The 19,729-nt window shown below is 45.1% G+C and overlaps 1 protein-coding gene across 3 annotated transcripts in view; it reads right to left on the bottom strand.

Moving 5' to 3' along the window:
* The window catches only part of GRB10 (growth factor receptor bound protein 10), a 146,866-nt gene extending 127,346 nt beyond the window's left edge, over positions 1–19,520 (bottom strand). Inside the window, exon 1 of one of the 3 annotated variants that reach the window (XM_042798148.1) lies at positions 19,392–19,520. The gene's annotated coding sequence lies outside the window, so the exon portion shown is untranslated. Of the gene's footprint in view, positions 1–19,074; positions 19,150–19,391 lie in introns of those variants that run through there. The other 2 variants (XM_042798150.1, XM_042798149.1) reach the window with 2 other exon arrangements.
* Between the last annotated feature and the right edge of the window lie 209 nt (positions 19,521–19,729).

Below are 19,729 nucleotides of genomic sequence, written 5' to 3'. Positions count from 1 at the left end.
AGGATTAGAAGCTGTAATGCTATTAAACACTGCGATACCAAAATCTGAACTAAAGCACACAAAGTCTGACTTAATAGGAGGATTTTTCTTTTCTTTTTTTTTTTTTTTAAACCTCTGGAAAAGAGTCTAAGGAACACAAACAAGGAAGCCACATCAAAACTGGCAACTCCACAAGTGAAACAGCCGAGTTTACTTGCACATTGCAGCCTGCTTGCTACTTCAGATTACTGATTGGAGAGCAACAAGTTATTCTCTCCCTAATTGGGTCCCAGTCTAAAATAGTCCCGTTATTTTTAGTATAGTACTTAAGTATCTGAACTGTGCCCTGTACTGCCAAACCTGGCATGCGTCCCTGGCCATACCAGGAATTCCGATATTAAACAAGAACACACATGCCACATATCCAAGCTGACTTTTGTTCTTCTGCATTGTCTTTAGTGGGTAACTTTAAAGACTTTGAACACCAACAGCCAGCCAAAAATGGCGCAGGCTTACATGTTAATTCTGCATTTAAAACCTCTCTACCAGCTACTGTGTGACAGGAAAATCGACCCAGCAAGGAAAGAGCGAGGGTTTGCGATACCACTGATTAAAGAAAGAGACAGTCAGTTTGCTCTTAGCAGGGTAGGGCATGGATAGAAGATAAAAATGGGATTATTTCACCTCAGTTTTCCTTGTTATGAGTCCATACAAGTTCTGGGGCACTAGAAAGGAGAAATCTGAAATGCATCCTGTAACTCATCCCTCTTTCATCCCTTTCCACACCACACGTACACTATGGATAAATTTAGACTAGTCAAGAAACAAAAGGCCTGTGTTAAATATGTTTACACACACACAGAAGGAGGATTATGTAAGCTCTGTCTCACAAACAATATGCTGCTTCTGCAGAAGAAATGAGATGATCAAAGCAAGACTTGTGCCTGATTCCAAGCCAGTCTTCCCACCTTCCATCAAAGGGGTGACAACCGTCCTGCAGCATGCTAATTCTGGAGCACAGAGAGCAGAACAAAATTTGAAATAGCCACAGGCTGCTCCAAAAAAGCCTACCTGCCTCCGTGAGCTTACTGCCACTTACCCTGTGCTTTCATAATAAGCTCCTTTTTGTTAGACCAGGAAAATTAAGTTCCCATAAGGAATTTGCTCTGCCCTTTTATCAAGCACTTTGCAGAAAGGAAGTCAACTCTACGAAAGAGCTTTCAAGACAAGATCCTAACCTGAAAGACGGCTGCCAGCCAACAAAAATTTGTTAGTCTCTATTACCACTAGACCATCTGTTCTTGAATCTGTACATTCCTTTTCAGAAAGGTTCTTATTTTGTGAACAGTATTAGCATTGTTCACTGTCTCTTCTCTGTAAACATTCCCTTATCCAACATGCTTCTAGATCTCATGGTGACATGGGACCAAGCCGCTAGTTTATCATATGATTATCTAGCCATTTTGGGGTATCAGTGTATTTCAGTACTTTCTATTTTAAACTATTTTAGTCTCAGACAGCAGCAGAAGCGTCATATATAAAACCTCACATGGCTTCTGAAGTACAGGTGAGCTGATCAGGGGCACCAACTCAGTGATATTCTCAAACCCAAATCTGTCAAAAACAGCTGAGGTGAAGATTCAACCTTTCGGCATTTGCCCATTAACTGTTTCAATGGGTTGATTATGGATGAAAGAACTTGCCTTTGTATTTGAAGAGAGCTTTCTGCCACAGATGGTTTGTTCTCTCTCATCTCCAGTTTTTAATTGGCTTACAGTTAATCCTCAGGCCCAAGATGTTTAAGTTTTGCTGTTGCCCGTACATGACCAAAAGCAAGCAACAGTTAGTTCTTCTGCCTCACTAGCTAAAGAGGTCAAACAAAGTCCATTCATCTGCACTCCACTAAAAGAGCAATAGCCTGGAGACAATTATCACAATACCAAAATAAGTGAAGGTGAAGCAAGAGACATCAAAAATATCAAAACCTCATTCTATAAATCCACAGCAATAAAATAATGATTAAGGGAAAGGTCCGTCCACTCATCACTTTCTCAAGAAAGCTATAGATAAGGCCAGAACAAAACAAAACAAACAAACCAAAAAAAAAAAAAAAAAAAAAAAAAAACACCAAACCACAAACAACTAAACCCAAACTAATACTACTGATGCTAGGACAAAGGAGAGGAAAAAAAAATTAGATTGAATCAATAAAAATTCTACGAATCAACTTTCTCTCAAATTAGCTGTTTTTCATTAAATTCAGTCATGAACATGTTGAACAGTTTGGGTTTTTCTTAAAGCTTCAAACCATCAGCAGTTATTTTTGAGAGTTCATAGCAGATTGACAAGGTAATAGGGGCTACAGAATGGCAAGCAGTGATATCCTAAAGTGGGAGGGCAAAGGAGAGGAAAGCAGAACCTGAAGAATTATAGTTGTTGCTTATTTGCACATGGATTGCCTTTAAACCCATCTGCTAGCACCAAGAAGAAAATAAAAGATCGAACTCAACAGAAACTGATTGTTCATAGATAAGCCAGGTCAAACCAACTCAACTTCCTATGATGGCAGGATAATCTATTTTAGGAAGATAGGAGCAGTAAACAGTGAATCTTGACATTAGCAAAACCATGTGAAAAGATTCAAACCACATTCTAATGTAAATAAAACTGTAATACAGTTATCAATGCAAACAGTCATCTTATGGAAGATTTGAAAGCGACTGGATAACTGCACTGACTTATCAGTTACTTGGAATTGAAAAAAATGGAGCCTGACATACTGAAAAACAACTGACACAAAATAGCCTGACATACTGAATAACCTCTGCAGATACCTGCCCTGATCCCACACCATTCTACTACTAATGATATAGATAATGAAGAAGAAAACGACACTCATTAAACTTGGGGAGGCTGTTAACTTGAAGCTGCCAGCTTGCTGAAAGACTGAATTAAAAGCAAGTTTTAGAAACCAGAAAATGATTTGTTGAGAAAGAGGCAAATACCATATAGGAATGTATAGAGGAACAAATGTGAGAATCGTGAAGCAACAGTTCTGCTCTACTCATGGCTGATAAAATTTCCAGCACGACGCTGTATCCAGTCTTCAGCAAATTTCAGAAAAGATCAACTGGAAAGAATCCAAGCAAAAGCAATAGGAACATCACAGAATTAGAAAAACATGACATCTGGGAGGAAAAGAAAAAACAGAATGAACTGGAGCTCAGCCAAAAGAAGAGAAAGCAAGGGTCATGATGGTATCTTTCAAATACATGAAAGCCTGCTGCAAAGAAAGGCAAGGATCTGTTCTCCATGCCCACAATTTTCAGAAGAAACTGAAAGGTTTAAAAAGCAACAAAGATGATTTAGGAAAACATTACTGGGTGGAGTGGAAGGGAGGGTGTGGTGTGAGGGCACCGGGGAAACAGGAAGGAAAAACACCAAGTCAAAATTGCTAAAAGAAAAAAACCCAATGAGTCAACAGACAGACTGTCTGGGGAGCATTCAGTTTCCCCATCACTGTCACCAAATTGATGTCACAAACACAACTGTACTCCAGCTTTTCATTGACTAATTGACCTCTCTAAAGTCTCCTCTCCAAATCTAGACCTGTGCTACAAGAAAAATAAGCTTAACATGGATGCATTGTCTCCTCTCTTTCTTATAAGGACATCATCCAGTGTGAGAATACCCATGAGCTGCATGCCAACTGTAACCTTCAGAACCGAAATGTCTTTAAGCACTCAAAAAAACCCCAAGCCAAAAAACAATCCACTGCAAACCTTATGTGTTAAAATATTTTTTTAGAAAGTCTAACCCATGTACTTGCCTCTGTTGATACAAGGATCCAATTATGCCCCAGCAAACAAACCAGAACCTGACAACAGAGAAGCATGCTGGCCAACACCCTGTGGAGAGCAGTGCTGGGAATTTTGATCTCCAGCCTCGCTCTGGAGGGCAAATAGCAGTAACAGCACTTTGACTCTAAATGTCTTGAATATTTTTTTTATGCTTAGCCACAACCTAAAAGCTGTAGATCAAAATTTCAAGGCTTTGCTGGCTTTCAGGTTTTTGGAGGGTACACAGAGTAGAGAAATTTCTTCTTCCAGAAGACGATGGAATAGAATCATGCATGGTTACCCAGCACAATTAACTGAAGTCAGTATTGTGAGGTGTAACCCTATCATTCTGCAGCTTGGCATTAACACTTACTCAGTAGAAAGCATCTATGGATGTTTGGGGAAAAAACCCAAAACCTCCATCCCTTCAATTTTTTTTTAGCTCATGGATTGTGAGCATTGAGTTGTACCCACCAGCATATTCCAAACTGCATTTGCATTTGTTCTCACCATGTAAAACCTCTGGGAGTATTTACAGGAAACTAACTCTGATGAGACATATCTGCAAGCATTATCATCTTATTCAGCCAATTCTCTCTTTCCAGTTCCCCTCCTCACACACACAGTTTGGACTCCACCATTTGCATCAATGGAAATAGCTGGGGACAGGCATTTCAAAAGTCTTCCAAATCCACTACTCCTGGGTACAAGACTTACTTTAGTCTTTAACCATGCAACTGGAAGATATTTAAGCATGCCAAAGGCTTAAGTGAGGCTTTGGAATTGCATTTGCTTTATATTGTACAGTGTCAAAACAGCAGTAAATTTTCCATCTTTTCTTCAGTATCACAGGATAAGATGTTGATGCAGGGATAAGTATTTATAAGGCTAGTATTTCATGCAGTTTTCTTTAAGTCTGACTAGACTTAACCCCCCCTTGTTTTAAGAAATAAAAATTATATGTAAACATCACACCAACAAGAAAGATCTGAGAGTTAAGATCAGGTTTCTATGCATGGGAGGGGCCCGCTGTGTATTTATAAGATTATCACCAGTGCCCTTCCCTCCCTATCAGGAATGAGAGTCTGCTCCCTGCTTTGCATCTTCTTCACAACTACAGGTACTGGGATCTTGGTGTACAAGGCTGACAGTCCACAAATGCAAAAAATTAGTCACTCCTGAAGACTGAGGGGGCTGGGAAATGGAAAATAAGGAAAAGCAAAGTAATTTTTTTCTTAAATAAGAGTCAATAGGTGTGGACATTTTAAGACAGTTGAGCAGGCATTGCCATTTCATGGAGTTCAGATGTGCCACTGTTTGCATTCAGAGCAGAAGCATTTTTGCTCAGGCACCTCATCGTGTGGTAAACCCTGGAATCCCCAGCTGTCCAAACGGCCATCAGACCACAGGACGTGGCAAATAAGCATCTACTCAAAAGTGACACTTGTGGTTTAGACCAAGACTGAAGTCAGGCCAAGTTTTAGATGTGAATTAACTACCTGTATCATAAGTGGGATGTTTACTACGCATTGTGGTATAAATACTCGTTCTCTCCCAATTTTTTTCTTCCAAACACTTTCTCCACCTTTGAAGAAGCAACCACCATCTCTGAGAATTTACTTTTCCGGAGCTGGGATGTGGAAGGGAATGCAGAGCAATACAGCAATCACATGGGCAAAACACAGCCCCCAGAACAACAGGCTTTTCCCAGACAGATGTCCGACAGCAGCCCCAAGAAAGTGCTAGCATTACTCTGAAAAGATAATCATATCAGTAATCATTTTCAGAGCCATGATCTAGCCATGCTGTGAGTTAAGACACTCTCTCACCCATCACATCATCTTCACCCAAGGGATGGGAGGAGGGCAGTCTGCTTTAACTTTTCTCTCCATCACACTAGAAATACCTACACGACTATGGAAATTGATTTCATTCCTTCTCCTCTCACATTGCTGAGAAGTGGGTGCATGGGGGAGGAGGGGGGAAACCAAAATTCAAGTTGATTGAAAGGTTGAAAGTTGTGTCAATATTGTCCTCCTTTGTGCCTTCTCTTCAAGGCTTTCACCATGTCTCCCAAACTCTCTCCTTTAAAGCAGATTTCGTTCTCCCCTCCCCTTTCACTACTGCAAAACACACATATGCACAGAAAGGTCGCTCAGAAAATGTCAAGTCTTCAAAACCAGACTGGAATGGCTTCTAATCTTTCTGCTACAGTAAGTATCACAATAACAAAAAACCCAAAACATTTTTAGTTGTTGTTCATTTACATCCAAACTCCAGGCTAAATTTACATTCTTTGTTAAATGTTAGGTCTTTAGTCTGCATTCAGTTTTTCCTCCCTAACAGTGGGATTGCTCAGTCCTTTCTTACATGATACAAAAGGGCAGGGAGACTGCAGTGCTCCCTGGTGGAAGATGACATCGTAATTCAAAGCTTTATATGTTAGGTCAGTTTTAGGATTTAGCTATATTGGGCAGTTCTGCTTTGGTTTATACAAATCCCGCTATTTCTTCATTGACCACACAAATCTTTAGGGACATTACAGCCATGCCGCAAAATCATCTTAATTGATTAAAAAAAAAAAAAAACCAAAACCAAAAACAAACAAACAAAAAAAAAAAACACCAAACAAAAACAAGGAGCAACATTTGCAATCCAGGCTGCCCTAAGGCAACGCGGTTGTAAACATACTCTTCTAATAAAAGTGGCAGAAAGTCATTAAGATTAAACTACCTAGTTTTTAACCTGCTAATGGCTTTCAGAGGCAGCATCTTGGGTGAAAGCCCCTTTTAATAAAAGCCTTTCGGTCCACTGGTTTTCTCGGGACCTCACTCAATGCGGCTAGGGTCTCAGGTAGCACAAGTTACCCCGTTACGGCAGTACTTTTAAAAGGATCCCAGAAGACCGTAGCAAGACCTAACCCGAAGGTCTCTCCTCCAGGCCCCTCAGCTCCGCACACGGCCACAGTCCTGCAACGCCCCCAGGCTCCCGCCAGGCCCCGGGGCCTCCGGCTCAGCCTGGAGCCATGGCCGCCATGGCGCACGCCGGCACGAGGCAGGCCCGCACGCGACAGACACCGTGCTGAAAGGGTTTGTCCTCAGGGGTACCAGCAAAGCGCTGAACGCACGTGGGGTGCGGCACACATCGGACTGCAGAGGGGATACAACCCCTCAGACACCATAAAGGGGCTGTATAATATAGTAAATATAGCCAGAGTACACTGAACTAGTAAGTTTGAATGGAAGCCATGATGACAATGCCCTAATCCTGACCTTCAGAAGGAAGTCTGTCACCCTGACCATGAGAAGCAATACATTCCTTCTTTCACCTTTTCCCTCCTCCTTCCACACTGTGTCAATAGTTAACTTTATCTACGGATCAATTATAAGGCCTGTTCCAAACTCCAGCATACCACTGGACTACGTCAATGCTCTGACATCCTTCATGAGCAATTTTTCAATATCCACAAGATATTCCAGGAACTCTGTACCGTGTCTCTGCCATGAAAACCTGCTTTAACCCACAGTGTCAGTAAAGCACATTAAGACAGCAAAAAGCGAAAGTGGCAAACTGGTCTTACTGCAGTATAGTCCCCCTCTTGGCACACCTTTTCAAGATGCTTCCTCTTCTACTTTACAATACTGGTGCTCACCATCAACTCCAGCTCCCCATACTTAGCCACTGCTGGGAACTTCTGGCAGTTGTCACAACCCTGAGATGCATACACCTCACCCACGCACGACAGAAAAATGAGCTATTTGGGTAGCTGGGAGGGGAGACAGCATGGCCACAGGGCTGCTGGGAACAGAAGGAGGTAGTGCAGATGAGTGAGCTGCAGGGAGGCAGCCCTAGCCACAGGACAGAGTGGGAGCAGAGAGATCCCATTTGGGAACCTCTGGTCTTTCCACACTGCAAGCCAGGATTTAGAAGAGTTTGCGAGTTCCTCGCACAAAGCACACACTCCCTCACTTGGCTTCACAGAGTTACAACTGCAGGATTAGAGCATACTAGCAGGAAGAGGTAAGCTATGACCAGCTACTGGATGAAAGCTTCGTTATCCACACAGTGCAATGATATATGGCTCAACCATAGGTTTAGGCAAAAATTCACTCTGACCACACAGCTTGGACATAGATCTGTACTCAAACATTGACCTTATACAAGCCACAGTTGCACACAGGAAGAAAGCTTCAGTTCCCACACACTTTAAAAAAAAAAAAAAAAAAAAGTAAAATTAAAAAAAAAAAAAGCAGTCATCCCATAGATACTTCTCTGGCTGAATGAATCTTCTTGGAATCACTGCCAAAGTCAGTGAAGATACAACATGGCTGAAGTCAAGCATACAAGTTGGCCAGATATCCTTAGAAGAAACTTGGTATCTGTATGCAACCATGTTAGTGGGCCCATAGAACTACTTTTACCTCAGTAGCCCAAAAACCTTATATAGCTATGCAAAGCAACTGAAGCATTATGAGTAGCATTTGTTATAAAACCTGACCTTCATTCACCAGCTGATAGAGAGTGCTCAAAGTAAAGCACAGAGTACGGAAAGAATATTTAATATGCGTTTTGTCACTCTCCAAATGACTTCACAAAAGACAAACTGTTTTTAGGTGGAGGCAGACCCCTATAATGGAGGCTCAGAAAAGATCTCTTCCTCAGCCCAGAATTCACACACAATGGAGTCGGTACCCAGCCAGAAAGACTGAGCTAGTTGATTAGCTAAACCTTTTTTGTATTAAAATTATGGAAAAAGCCAACCAGAAATGTTTCTGAAGAGAAACTCCATCCATTGCTATGCAATCCAGAACCCAAGAACGTGAACTCCAGGTCTTCCCAAACTCTGTTTGGGAAAACAAAGGAAAACCATGACATGTCACCTTGCCCCCAAAATGATTTAACATTTACCATAGGCAAGAATAATAGCTGAAATTACTAAAGAACTTATTTTGGTTTTCAGATTGCAGTGTGTTGGGTTTTTTTCAGGCTAATGCATACTAGCTTTAGCAAGGCTGAGAAATTTGCAGCTGTGTCCAAGGCAGCCCCCTCAAGAGTCACAGAAGTTTATGGGCAAGATCTGCCCAACAGCCACTAAGACTATTTCCTAGTAGACACAAGAGCAGTCGCCGTTAATGCCTGTATTTGACTTTGACTACAGAAACCCCTCTTGGTCAGAGTGGAGCAGCTGAACCAGCTTGCAGGCAGCTCTGGAACCATCATGCTGGGAACAGCCAAGACATTCCAGGAAAAAACATTTCAGCCAGTAAATGGCCTGAAACAAATATGTTTTACCACAACGTTTCAGGGCAAGTGAACCAAATCTCCAGTGTTCCTCACAGCACTGTTGTAAGTATGAACAGAGATTATGCTTGTTATTTCTCATAATATGAATAATGATGGATTTGTTACCAGTTACTTCCTCAGTTGCTCTGGTTTATGACAATCGTATAATAAGATACAGCTACACATACCTTACATAATCTTCTGAAACTCTGAAGGTGCTATTTTTATCTTCTTTAAATGTACAAGAGCAATAGTAACATTTTTTGTTACGGCTGAATTGCTCAATAAAAAAATCCACCTAGCACTGACACGTTTCATATTCATTTTAAGAAAACAACCCAACACATGTCTGCTTTCTTGAAAAATAAATTTAAGAAAAGACAGGAATCAAGACACCATCACCCAGATTCACGTTTCAGGACAACACAGATGAGACACAAGGTTAACACCAGTTCTTTCCCCTAAATGTTGCTAACTTGCCTCCCTCCCCCCCATTGTAGAAAACTCCCTTCAACAGGTGAACCTTGCAAATACAGGCAGGCTCAGGAGGTGCTCTGCTAAACCAGGCCTAGTCTTTAGCTTGCTTGTGTAGATTCAATAAAATGTATTGGAATTCACAGAGAAAAACCCTACACTGGGTCTTCAGAAAAATCAGTAGGCTTCCCTGGCCAAGCTGGCCCAGCAGTTTGCTACCCCTGAAAGGAGAGGGGACCCATTCTTCTCTTTCCCATTTCTTTCTCCTCCTTTCCCTGGAAGGGCACCTCACCACAGCTGCCCCACCACATGCTTCCAAGAGATGATCCCATTCTCTAATCCAGAAGAAAAACAATCGCAGAAAAAAAAACAAGTACGGAGGACAGTTTTCTACCTGGTTAGAGCATCAGCTGTGAGCACATATAGTTAATGACCAAGTTGGCCTGAGGCAAGAGACCCAAACGCTCTGACAAAAACATCATCATATTTCCATAGCAGTGAGCTCTTAGCATGGACCACATCTTTTCAGAAATTAAGACCTGCCTCTCTTCCAGGGGAAAAGCTTCTTCACCTCTTCACATTGCAGATTTTTCACAACAGAAATTTGTATTTCAGCACGCTAAAAAAGGAAAAAGTGACTTCTATCACTGTTGGCTGCACACTGTCTTCCTGAAACTCTACCAAGCACTGACAAATTGACCCAATAGGCCACTTCACATCACCTACAGAAACGTCACCTTAGCTTATCTGAATTTTAAATGAGAGACCTGGGGAACAAGCCTTGTAAGGAAGAGTTAGACTGTTGGACATGAAGAGCCCAGTAAGTTCTCAGAGACTAATACAGGCAGAACTAAAAGTCAGGCTGTTACACCAAATGATTCCTTCATTCAATTCACTTTTCAAGATTGCCCATCTTCCAAACACCCACTTCTCCTGCTCTTGGGAAGGAGAGCTGAACCATTTGCAAATAAACTCAGACAAATCATATATTTACTAAAATTAGTTAAGGCTAAGACTAGCAAGATAACCTGCAGTGCCATTTTCCTACCAAAGGCTCTATCAGCAGTACTGTTTTCCAAAGCACACTGTGAAGTTGCCCAACAACTCAACCAGGTGTTGCAAGTGTCATCACAGACCTAAACTCATCCTGTAATTCACAGCATCAGCTGCAACATTCTTTGCAATGCTCCTCTGACTTTCCATGTGTTAACACTGCAATCCAACTTTGCTAGCAAGGAACTCCAGAGATTTTTCCTGACCTTTTTAGCATCAGCTCTAGAACAAAAAAATGCATGCCAAATGCAAAGCAAGACTGAGCATACATCAGAGATGCCAGAAACCCAAACAGCATTTGCTTTGCACTCCTACAACTCATCCTGTAGCCTCTTTGCTCAATTCTCCTGAAGCCTTTTAGGAAAAAAAAAAAAAAAGAAAAAAAAAAAAAAATGCCTCTTCTGAAACCTGTCAAATGTTAAATGTCATGACTATGGGTAATGTTATAATAGTCTACCAGTAAAGAATATAAAAAGCTATCAGTTCATGAAAAACACGTCCAATCTGTGACATTCTACTTTGATCATTTCTAGAGCATACTAATGGGCTATTTTGATTGTTTTCCCCTTACAGGGCCTTCATTAAGAATCATCATTTAAAAACAAAAATTAAAGGTAGGTGCCCAGCAGCCAGGGAAGAAAAACAAAAACCCCAGAACAAAATAAAAAACCCACAACAAACCAAAACAACAAAAAAATACCCCAACCCAAAACAAACAAAAAACCAAGCAACTCAAAACAAAAACACCCCACCAATTCTAGCCTCAACCTTTTGGACTTCAGGATTCCTGGAATGAAGTGCTGAATCACACCACAGAACAAAAGAAGATTTAATGTTAAACCTGCTGAGCTTTTCCATGACGTTTTAAAAATGCATGCATTTTGTGTCTAGAGTATAGATGTTGATGGCAAATCTGCCTCCAGCGTAAGATTTTGCAGCAAGTAGTACTTTGTCCTCACAACTGTACTGCACAGACACCCTCTTGGAAATTGTTTACTGCATTCCTTGCTGTGACCATGTACAGTAACTGGAACATCACAGTTAGAGCTGGACAGGAAAAACAAAAGCAACCTGACCCACCGAGAAAGCATCTGCCAGCACTTTGAGCCATTGTTCTGCAAAATATCAAGGCCTGAATTCTGACATAATCCCCTGACATCTTGGGTGATGTCAGCACGAGCAGCTATTAGAATGAAGAATGATCACCCACAAGACATTAATTCAGGAAGAATCAATGGCCTTGCAATACATATTTCTCCCTTAACATTCTCCTAAATGGACTTTAATACATTTGAGCCAGAAGGGAAAGCAGGCCTTTTAAGAAAGGCTTTGGCACAAGACAAAAATATCACAAGCTTCTGAATTTTTAGCTTTTCCAGCTCCGTGAAGTTTAATTCCACACTTGTGCTTTGATATAATAAAAGCTCCTCATTCCTTTCCAAGGATGCTCAGAGCTTTAACAGTACACCAAGCAAAACCAACCTACAGATTTTACCTTCCCCCAGTCCTACTCACCCCCTCTCCCAATTCCCATTTAAGGAGAGAAAACATTCTCCTGTCTGAATCTATACCTAGTAGTTTGGCAGAGATGAACATCGTGGAAAAGAAGGAAAGAAGAAGGGGGAGGCAAACAACAAGGAAAAAAAGAAAAAAAAAAAATCTCTTCCCCATTTTTATTTCACCTCTTGAAAGCTTCTGCTCTAATCGTTTCTGATATACAACTATCTTGACCTTACCGTCCCCCATTAAAATCAAGAGCTAGGAAAATTTTCTAACAGTTTCTCCTCTAGAAAAGGATCCAAATCCTTGCTGCCAGTTAGTTTTGAAATCTGAAGCACTCTACAAAAATACGAAGCATGCACAGACACAGAGTCTGGTTGCAACTCCCTGACCAAGAAGAATACATTTAAGTGTCAAACCATTCTGTAACAGGAACATCTGCAGTGAGGGATTTGGGTGACATTTCAAGGATTCCCTTCCCCGTGGTTTCAAAACCGAAATTAGCACCTGAAGATGACCTAGAAATAAAGCTAAACAAATTAAAAAACAGCTTCTGAAAACCTAGTCTGTGCTACAAGCCAACAACATGAGTTAGGACAGAGCTACAGCTAATTGATCAAGTCATCAGAAAGGCAAAATTTAGATCCTGGCATTGAAAGAAGTTTCCAAGCATACATCAAGTGCTAATCTCCACCATGAAAAGAGTCTACAGACTTGGAGATTCTCTCTGCTTATTGATTTTCTCACCAGGGATGCATAATGGAAGAATGATACTGGTGTCATGGAGTATTATCCACTCTTACTTATCTGCAGCCTTCAGCAGCCACAGGCTCGGCTCCACAGCAGTCACTCCGTTTCTCCAATTCCTCTGCTGACAGAACTTCTGCAGCAGTAAGCGTGAAGGTAGCGCAAGGACCATGCTCTGAGGTTTACTTTGTGAACAAACATGTAAAATCCCCGTTGCTGCTCAGCGAAGTTCATTGGGCTATAGGTTTATTCCAACAGGATGGCATGGCATTTCCTCTATGGTTTGCCTGCCAGGAAAATAATTTCCTATTTTTGTCCTGTTGAGAACTAGAAGCTGGCATTGATGGAGGCTGGGAAGAATCAGAGGCTGGTTTGCTAGTGGTTTAACCAAACATGTGTTTACAATTACCCCATTCATCATGACCTGCCTGTGTAAAACTGCCTTTTTGGAATCTGCCCATGTTCCTTGGGTTTGGCCTCCAAAAAAGCTGAAACAGACTCGCTAAGAAATACATTGTTTGAATAGTACTGCTGGAGCAACAGAACTGTCCAATAGTTAATATTGTAATCATTAATGCAACTGTTGGCCATTAAGATCAACATAGCTGCTCAACTTGTTGCTGTTGGCCTGAGGATGACAGCTTAGCAGCAGGAGGGTAAGATAATGGGAAAACCTCTTGCAGTCTTCCTCTGGAGTCCAACAAAAGAATACCACAGAAATAGCACACCGCGTTTCTCTCGCAGATACTCTATCTGCCCGCAAGACAAGAACGCAGATGGTCACAGTGTTCCCTGCAAACTTGTCTAGGGCACTCATCACCTCCACACCCAAGGATGACGACTATCACCACAGTCCCAAATCTCTTTTCAGAAATACAATGCACAGTATAGTTAAGACTTGTGACTCCTCTCACTCTCTCCCTGACACTCACTTTGGGGAAGAATAACCTGAGTCTGTCCTACCTTCATGAAGTAAAGGGGAAATTTCTCACTGCTGATCCAAGAAGGTCAAACTATTCTGGCAAACAAGCCTTATCCCATGATTTCTGAAGCAGCATAATCTCAAAGCCAAGAGTCTTGAAAGCTGCAAAGAGCTCCAAGAGACACATTTTGCCCCTGTCAGTACCAATGAGGTAGACTTTCACATCGTGTGCCTAGATTATGCCAGATCCAGTCTAGCAATCTACAAGTTTGAGGCAACCTGTAATTTTACTTTATGTCGTACATCAGAGATGTACACATTTTCCTCTACCGTCTTCCTCTCTCCGAAGTTATCATTTGATACCCAAAAATATGACTTACCAAAAATTACTTAAAGGTACCTGAAAGGCTTCAGGAAGGAAAAGGTCCCTCAGGGTAACTTACTGTATTAGTCACATGCCCTATTATGCATGCTGCTGGAAGTCTCCTATTCTGCTGAAAAGGTCACTCAGAACAACCCATCTTCACGATGGCCAGCTTTTGCTGTAGCCATTCAGGAGTGGCAATCTACATCTCCCCATGGGTTTACTAATTGGGATGCAATTCACGGGTTTCATTAAAAGTTCTCTTGGCTTTGTAAATGAGCATTAATTTTGGGTTTTGAAGAACCCAAGTGATTCATCCTGCCTGTACTTTTGTTCAATCCACACCTGAGTCACTGGTCCTTTCCACTATGGGTCATCTGCCTGTAAAAACCTAAGCAGCCACATAGCCACCACCTTCTCCTAACAGAAAATGACTCACCCAGTGCTCAAAACCTCATGCTTTTGTGTCTTCCAATAAGTTTTCAAGTTCATTGGCAGTACTGGCTCCTCTCCCTTAAACAGAAATCGCTGGTCTTCTCTGTTACTGAGACCAAGATAGACAAAACCGCTCACAAGGGCACTACTCTAAAGTAGAGCTTCAACTTGCAATGCCTTCAGTTCTGACAGCCACTCCATTTGGTCTGCATGACCTGATCTATCTGCGACTTATGAAAGACCCTAGGAAAGCAAAGAGGGAGTTTTCAAACAATGGATGCGTACCAACGTGAACGTGAAGATCTCTGAGTTTCAGGATAACTTGGCACTGGTGGTCACTCACTTCACGTATCCTTCAAATCTTCAGTGCTCCTATACACCTCATAAGCCCAAAAGCTGATAGAAACCACAAACACCACTAATTTCAGATTAATGTACATGTATGAAAAATGGAGTGCCTGTCTGTCTGTCACATCAGGTATCTGCTGAAGAGACAATACCCAGGGGTAAAAAAGCACGCTAAGAAAGGGACTTTAGAGTATATCCAACCAGATCTCAAAGTCAGGCTATTCTGGTTGTTTCATCACTTTAGAGATCAACAGGCTGCCTGCAGACAGGATGCCTCATACTGATCAACAGTTTTCTTTTCTGCTGCACTCATAGCGGAATCTGGCTGCCTTGGACAGACCTCTTCACACCCACAACGCAACAGAGGAGCCATATTGAGCTGATGAGAGAACTGCTGTCCAAAAAGATCATCCAATTCAACAGATGGCATGAGAATAGGAAAGACCTGGCACGGGACTAATTCAGAAGCGCACAGCTCAACAAGTATAAAGAAAAGTCAATGAGGTGACATCTGTTTACTTGCTAATACTATGTTTCATAATAACTGCTGGTTTGGGAGAAGAAGTGACGGCAAAGACGACTACTTTGCCACATCCAAGTTTAGGATGCAAAGTGCTCTCCTGACCAGCAGGCAGTTCAAGGATAGCAAATCCGTAAATAAAGTTCAGTGCTTATAAAAGGATTCCACGGCAATCTCCTCACAATTCCTAAAAAGATTGTGGTGTTTCACCCGTTAGGAAAAGGATCTCCATTCCTAGATTTCCCTAGATGAAGAGTTGCAACTGGTATATTCTGGACATGCTCAGGAACAGGTCCAGTTTCCAAGAAAAACAATCCTAACTTTTTAGCCTGCTTCCCTACAGAAGGAGGCTTATGCAATCACACTGCAGCCAAGCCAGCTGGCAAGTTTCATGCAAGCCTGACAGAGGCAGAGGTCTCAAGAGTTATCTTCCTTGTTTGTGAGAACACTGGGCCAGGTGGGCACATGTAAGAAACACTGCACTGTGAACTGGCATCAAATACCCTCATAGCTGAGAGGCATCCAGGGACAAGCAGGCTTCCTTAGTCTCAGTTTGTACAGAAGCGCTGGCTTAAAATGAAGAAAAGCTTTTCCCTTGACCTCACTAATAAAGTTCACACAAAGGCTTAGAGTAAGAAGGCCAGAAGAAACTCATCAAATTTTTGCCCCACTGTGTGCTGTAACCAGCAAATTTTTTACCTGAGCAAATATTTAAGTGCATCTTAAAAATGCATGCCACTGGACATCAAAAGTCCCCCCCTTCATCTCTCCCAGCCCACCAGCTTCCAGGTGTCTGAAGCAGCACCTGAGTGCATTTCCCCACAAACACACACACACACACACACTTCCAAGACAGGGCTCAGCTGGTCTATGCGAAAGTTTTGCTGAGAAATCCGCCGTCATTTAGCACTGTCACTGTAAACCTCTGTCACCACACATGCAGGGGCACGGCAGAAGGGAGGAGAGGAGCAACAGCCCGGTCCCAGCCGGTGCGACGCTACCCGGGAGCCCCCGGTGAGCCTGCTGCCACCGCTACGCACGCCCAGGAGAGCCGCCAGTGCCGCGCAGTCTAGAGGGACATCTGCTACTTGGGGGCTGTCAGAAAACAAACTCCCGGCACAACTCGGCTCTCGTGCTGCTGGCAGAAGCGGTGCATGACCCAGCCATGCCTCTCTGCTGCCAGCTGGGAACTCCCCGCCTTGGAAGGGTCCCTTCGCCACAGAGATCCAGATACTTTTCGCCCATTTACACCCCGAGCGCAGCCGAGAACACGACCAAAGATTTCTAAAAACCTTTGTGACAATTCTTGCTGGAGTCATTTGAGCGCTCACAAGATAGAGGGCTGCAAATATTTGTTTTATTCACAGAGCGCACGGTATATGCTTAAGCAGGACTGGAATGCAGAGACCCATTTTGCATTTTTAGGCAGTGCTTTTGGACTACCCGATAAAAAACACAAGAATATGGGACTGAAATCCAGGTGTGGCTGAATCTGAGAACGAAAGACAACTCACACAGCGGTAAGGGAGGAGATATTTTCATTAACAAAACCAAGGAAAACCATGGAAGTACCACAAGATCTTTAACACGTAGCCAGGGCAAACAAGACCTACTTTAAGAACAAATAAAGTCCAAGTGAAGAAAATAAATCTGAGTATAACATGGTAAAATGATCGCTGGAGGCAAGCACCAGGGTCTGCTGCTCCGTCAGTTTACCGTTTGCAATAAGGCTACCAAATATTGCTCTTCAGGCTCTGTTGTTTGATCTATGTCGTGCTGAATTTTAAAGAGTTCAGCTTTGGAGAAAGAAAACCCAGACAGCCTTGATATGAGCATCTAACTGTACACAGATAGGCAGAGGAATACGGCTCTGGAACAGGTCTCCCTCTCTGGCTGCACTGTGAGGTAAGCCCACCAGAAAGACTTCACACTGCGTGGGAAAAGCATCCTGCTGACCCCGGCACCCTTCACGCTGCACGTAGGGAGCATCCTGCTGATCCCCTGCACCTTTCCCCCGCCCCACAGTGATCACGATGCACGGCCAGAGCTCCCATTTAAAGTTTCAAGCATACTGCCTTTTTCCATGCAGGTTTTCTAATCTCCAGTCGCGTTTGATAGTGGGGTTTTTTTAATCCTGTCCTCATAACTCACTCCCTTTAATCCTAGGATTAGCCTTGTTGCCCTTCTCTGTACCTTTTCTAGAGCTTTAAGTATAACTAGTCTCTAGACACAGGAATAGATGGAGTGTTAATGCATTGTTAAAAAATCTCTACAAAATCTCTGTTAAAATAATTGCTCAGCACCTTTATGAGGTAACACAATTTCAACTGTCCCTCAGAAGCATAACCCAAGGTGGTAGCTAACCACATCTCTCCTATCCCCCTCCCACTTCGCCCCAACCCCAAATTCATTCTTCTTTAGTGGAGGGAAAAGCAAACCACATTCTTTGGGGCTGTTTTAGAAAACCTGATCCATGCTGCTTTGACATACCAGCAACACATGTTCCCATTTCAGCAAATGGGAACATTTCAGGCAGACCACCACTTCAGATGGAGTGGGGCTCCAGGCTGCTGAATCAGCACTTTCCATCCTGCTGGCAATACAGAGTTATGCGACGCTTCAAAGGAAAGCAGGAGAAAAGGGGGAAGGGGGGGGCGGTGGGAGCGGGGGGGGGGCGGCGCTGGCACTTAAGCAACAGAAGCGGGCAAGAGGATTTTGCAGGAGTTCATCTGCCAAACCAATTAACTGCAAACTGTTCTTACAAAGATGCCACCGTTTCAGCCCCAGCTTGCGGTGCCACAGTTATACAATGAGAGACCCGTGCGTGCGCGGCTCTCCGCGGCGGGGAGCGGAGGCAGGAGGAGCGCAGCACTTCCCCAGCACCACCCCCCCCACCCCCGGCACCTCCCCCCCAACACAGACACCCCCCACACCCCCCACCCCCCACCCCCCGACTCCGCGTCCCCCGGGCTAGCGAGGGGCTCCCCGGCGCGGCGGGGACGCGTAGGGCGGCTCTCCCGCACCCCCCCCCCCCGGCTGCCGCCGCGGATCCCCGCAGCCGAGGAGCAGGAAGGGGGCAGCACTCCGGGGGGGCATTTTCCGCAAACTACCCACCCACCAGCCCTCCCGCAAGCGCTCAACGCCGGGGGAGGGGGGCAGGCGCGGCAAGCGGGGGGAGTTTCGGCAGCCCCGGCAGCAGTTGGCGGGGCAGGTCTTTCCCCGCTCCCAGCGCGGGGGGGACGGGAAAGCCCGGCTCCGGCACCGCCGGGGAGAGGCGCGGAGCAGCCGAGCGAACAAAATGCGGCGAGGAAGCCCCGACCCGGGGGGGGAAAGGGCCGCTCCCCCGAGCCCCGCGGCGAGAAGTCGCCGGCCGCCCCCCCCCCCCCCCCCCCGGCCGGCCCCGGGGGCTCCCCGCCGGGCGGCGGGAGGGGCGCGGGGGGCTCTCCGGCGGCCCCAGGAAAAGGAAGTTTGCTCTCCTCCTCCTCCTCCTCCTCCTCCTGCCGGCCTCCGCCACCGAGGAGCCGGCGAGCCCTCACCCTCACCCCCCCCCAAGCCCCGGCTCCCCGCCGCCGACCCCCTGCGCGCCCCGAGCCGCCCCCCGGCCCCTTACCTGCTGGCCGGCCGGCCGGCCCCCTCCCCGCCGGGCGCCGCGCACCCGCCAAGTTTCGGGCGGGCGCAGGGGGGTCGGGGGAAGGGTCGTGCGCGGCGGCGGGGACGGGAGGGTGGGTGGGGAGGGGAAAGAGTGTGTGTGTGTGTGGGGGGGGTGGTCCTGCGGACGGCCGAGTGGAAGGGGCACGGGCGGGGGAGGGCAAGCTCTACGGAGCCTCAACAACAACAAAAAATATTAAAAAAAAAAAAAAAATTTAAAATGCAGTTAAACAAGCAAACGAATTTTAAAAAAAAAAAAAAAAAAAAGGCAAAACACACCCAACGCGGACGTTCAGCGCCTCCGCAAGGCGACCCCGGGGCTGCGGAGAAAACTTCTGCCCGCCCGCACCGCCGCTGCCGCCGCTTCTGCCGCCGCCGCCGCCGCCGCCGGCTCCCGGTGCTAACGGCGCCCGCCGCCGCCGCGCTCTCGCCTCGCGCCCAGCTGACTCCCGGCGGCGCCCCGCGCCCCGCCCCGCGCCCGCCCCCGCCGCACGCAGCCGCAGCCCCGCGCCCGCCGCCGCCGCCCCCCCACGGCCGCCGCCCCCCCCCCCCCCCCCACCGCCCCCGGCCTCCCCCGCCGCCGCCCTCCGCTCCGCGTCCCCCCCTGCGGCGAGAGG

This window comes from Tyto alba, unplaced genomic scaffold (assembly GCF_018691265.1).
Source record: "Tyto alba isolate M040663 unplaced genomic scaffold, T.alba_DEE_v4.0 Super-Scaffold_27, whole genome shotgun sequence".
Classification (NCBI taxonomy): domain Eukaryota; kingdom Metazoa; phylum Chordata; class Aves; order Strigiformes; family Tytonidae; genus Tyto; species Tyto alba.
The sequence above is the reverse complement of the archived record's forward strand: the minus strand, read 5'-3'. Positions and strand labels throughout refer to the sequence as shown.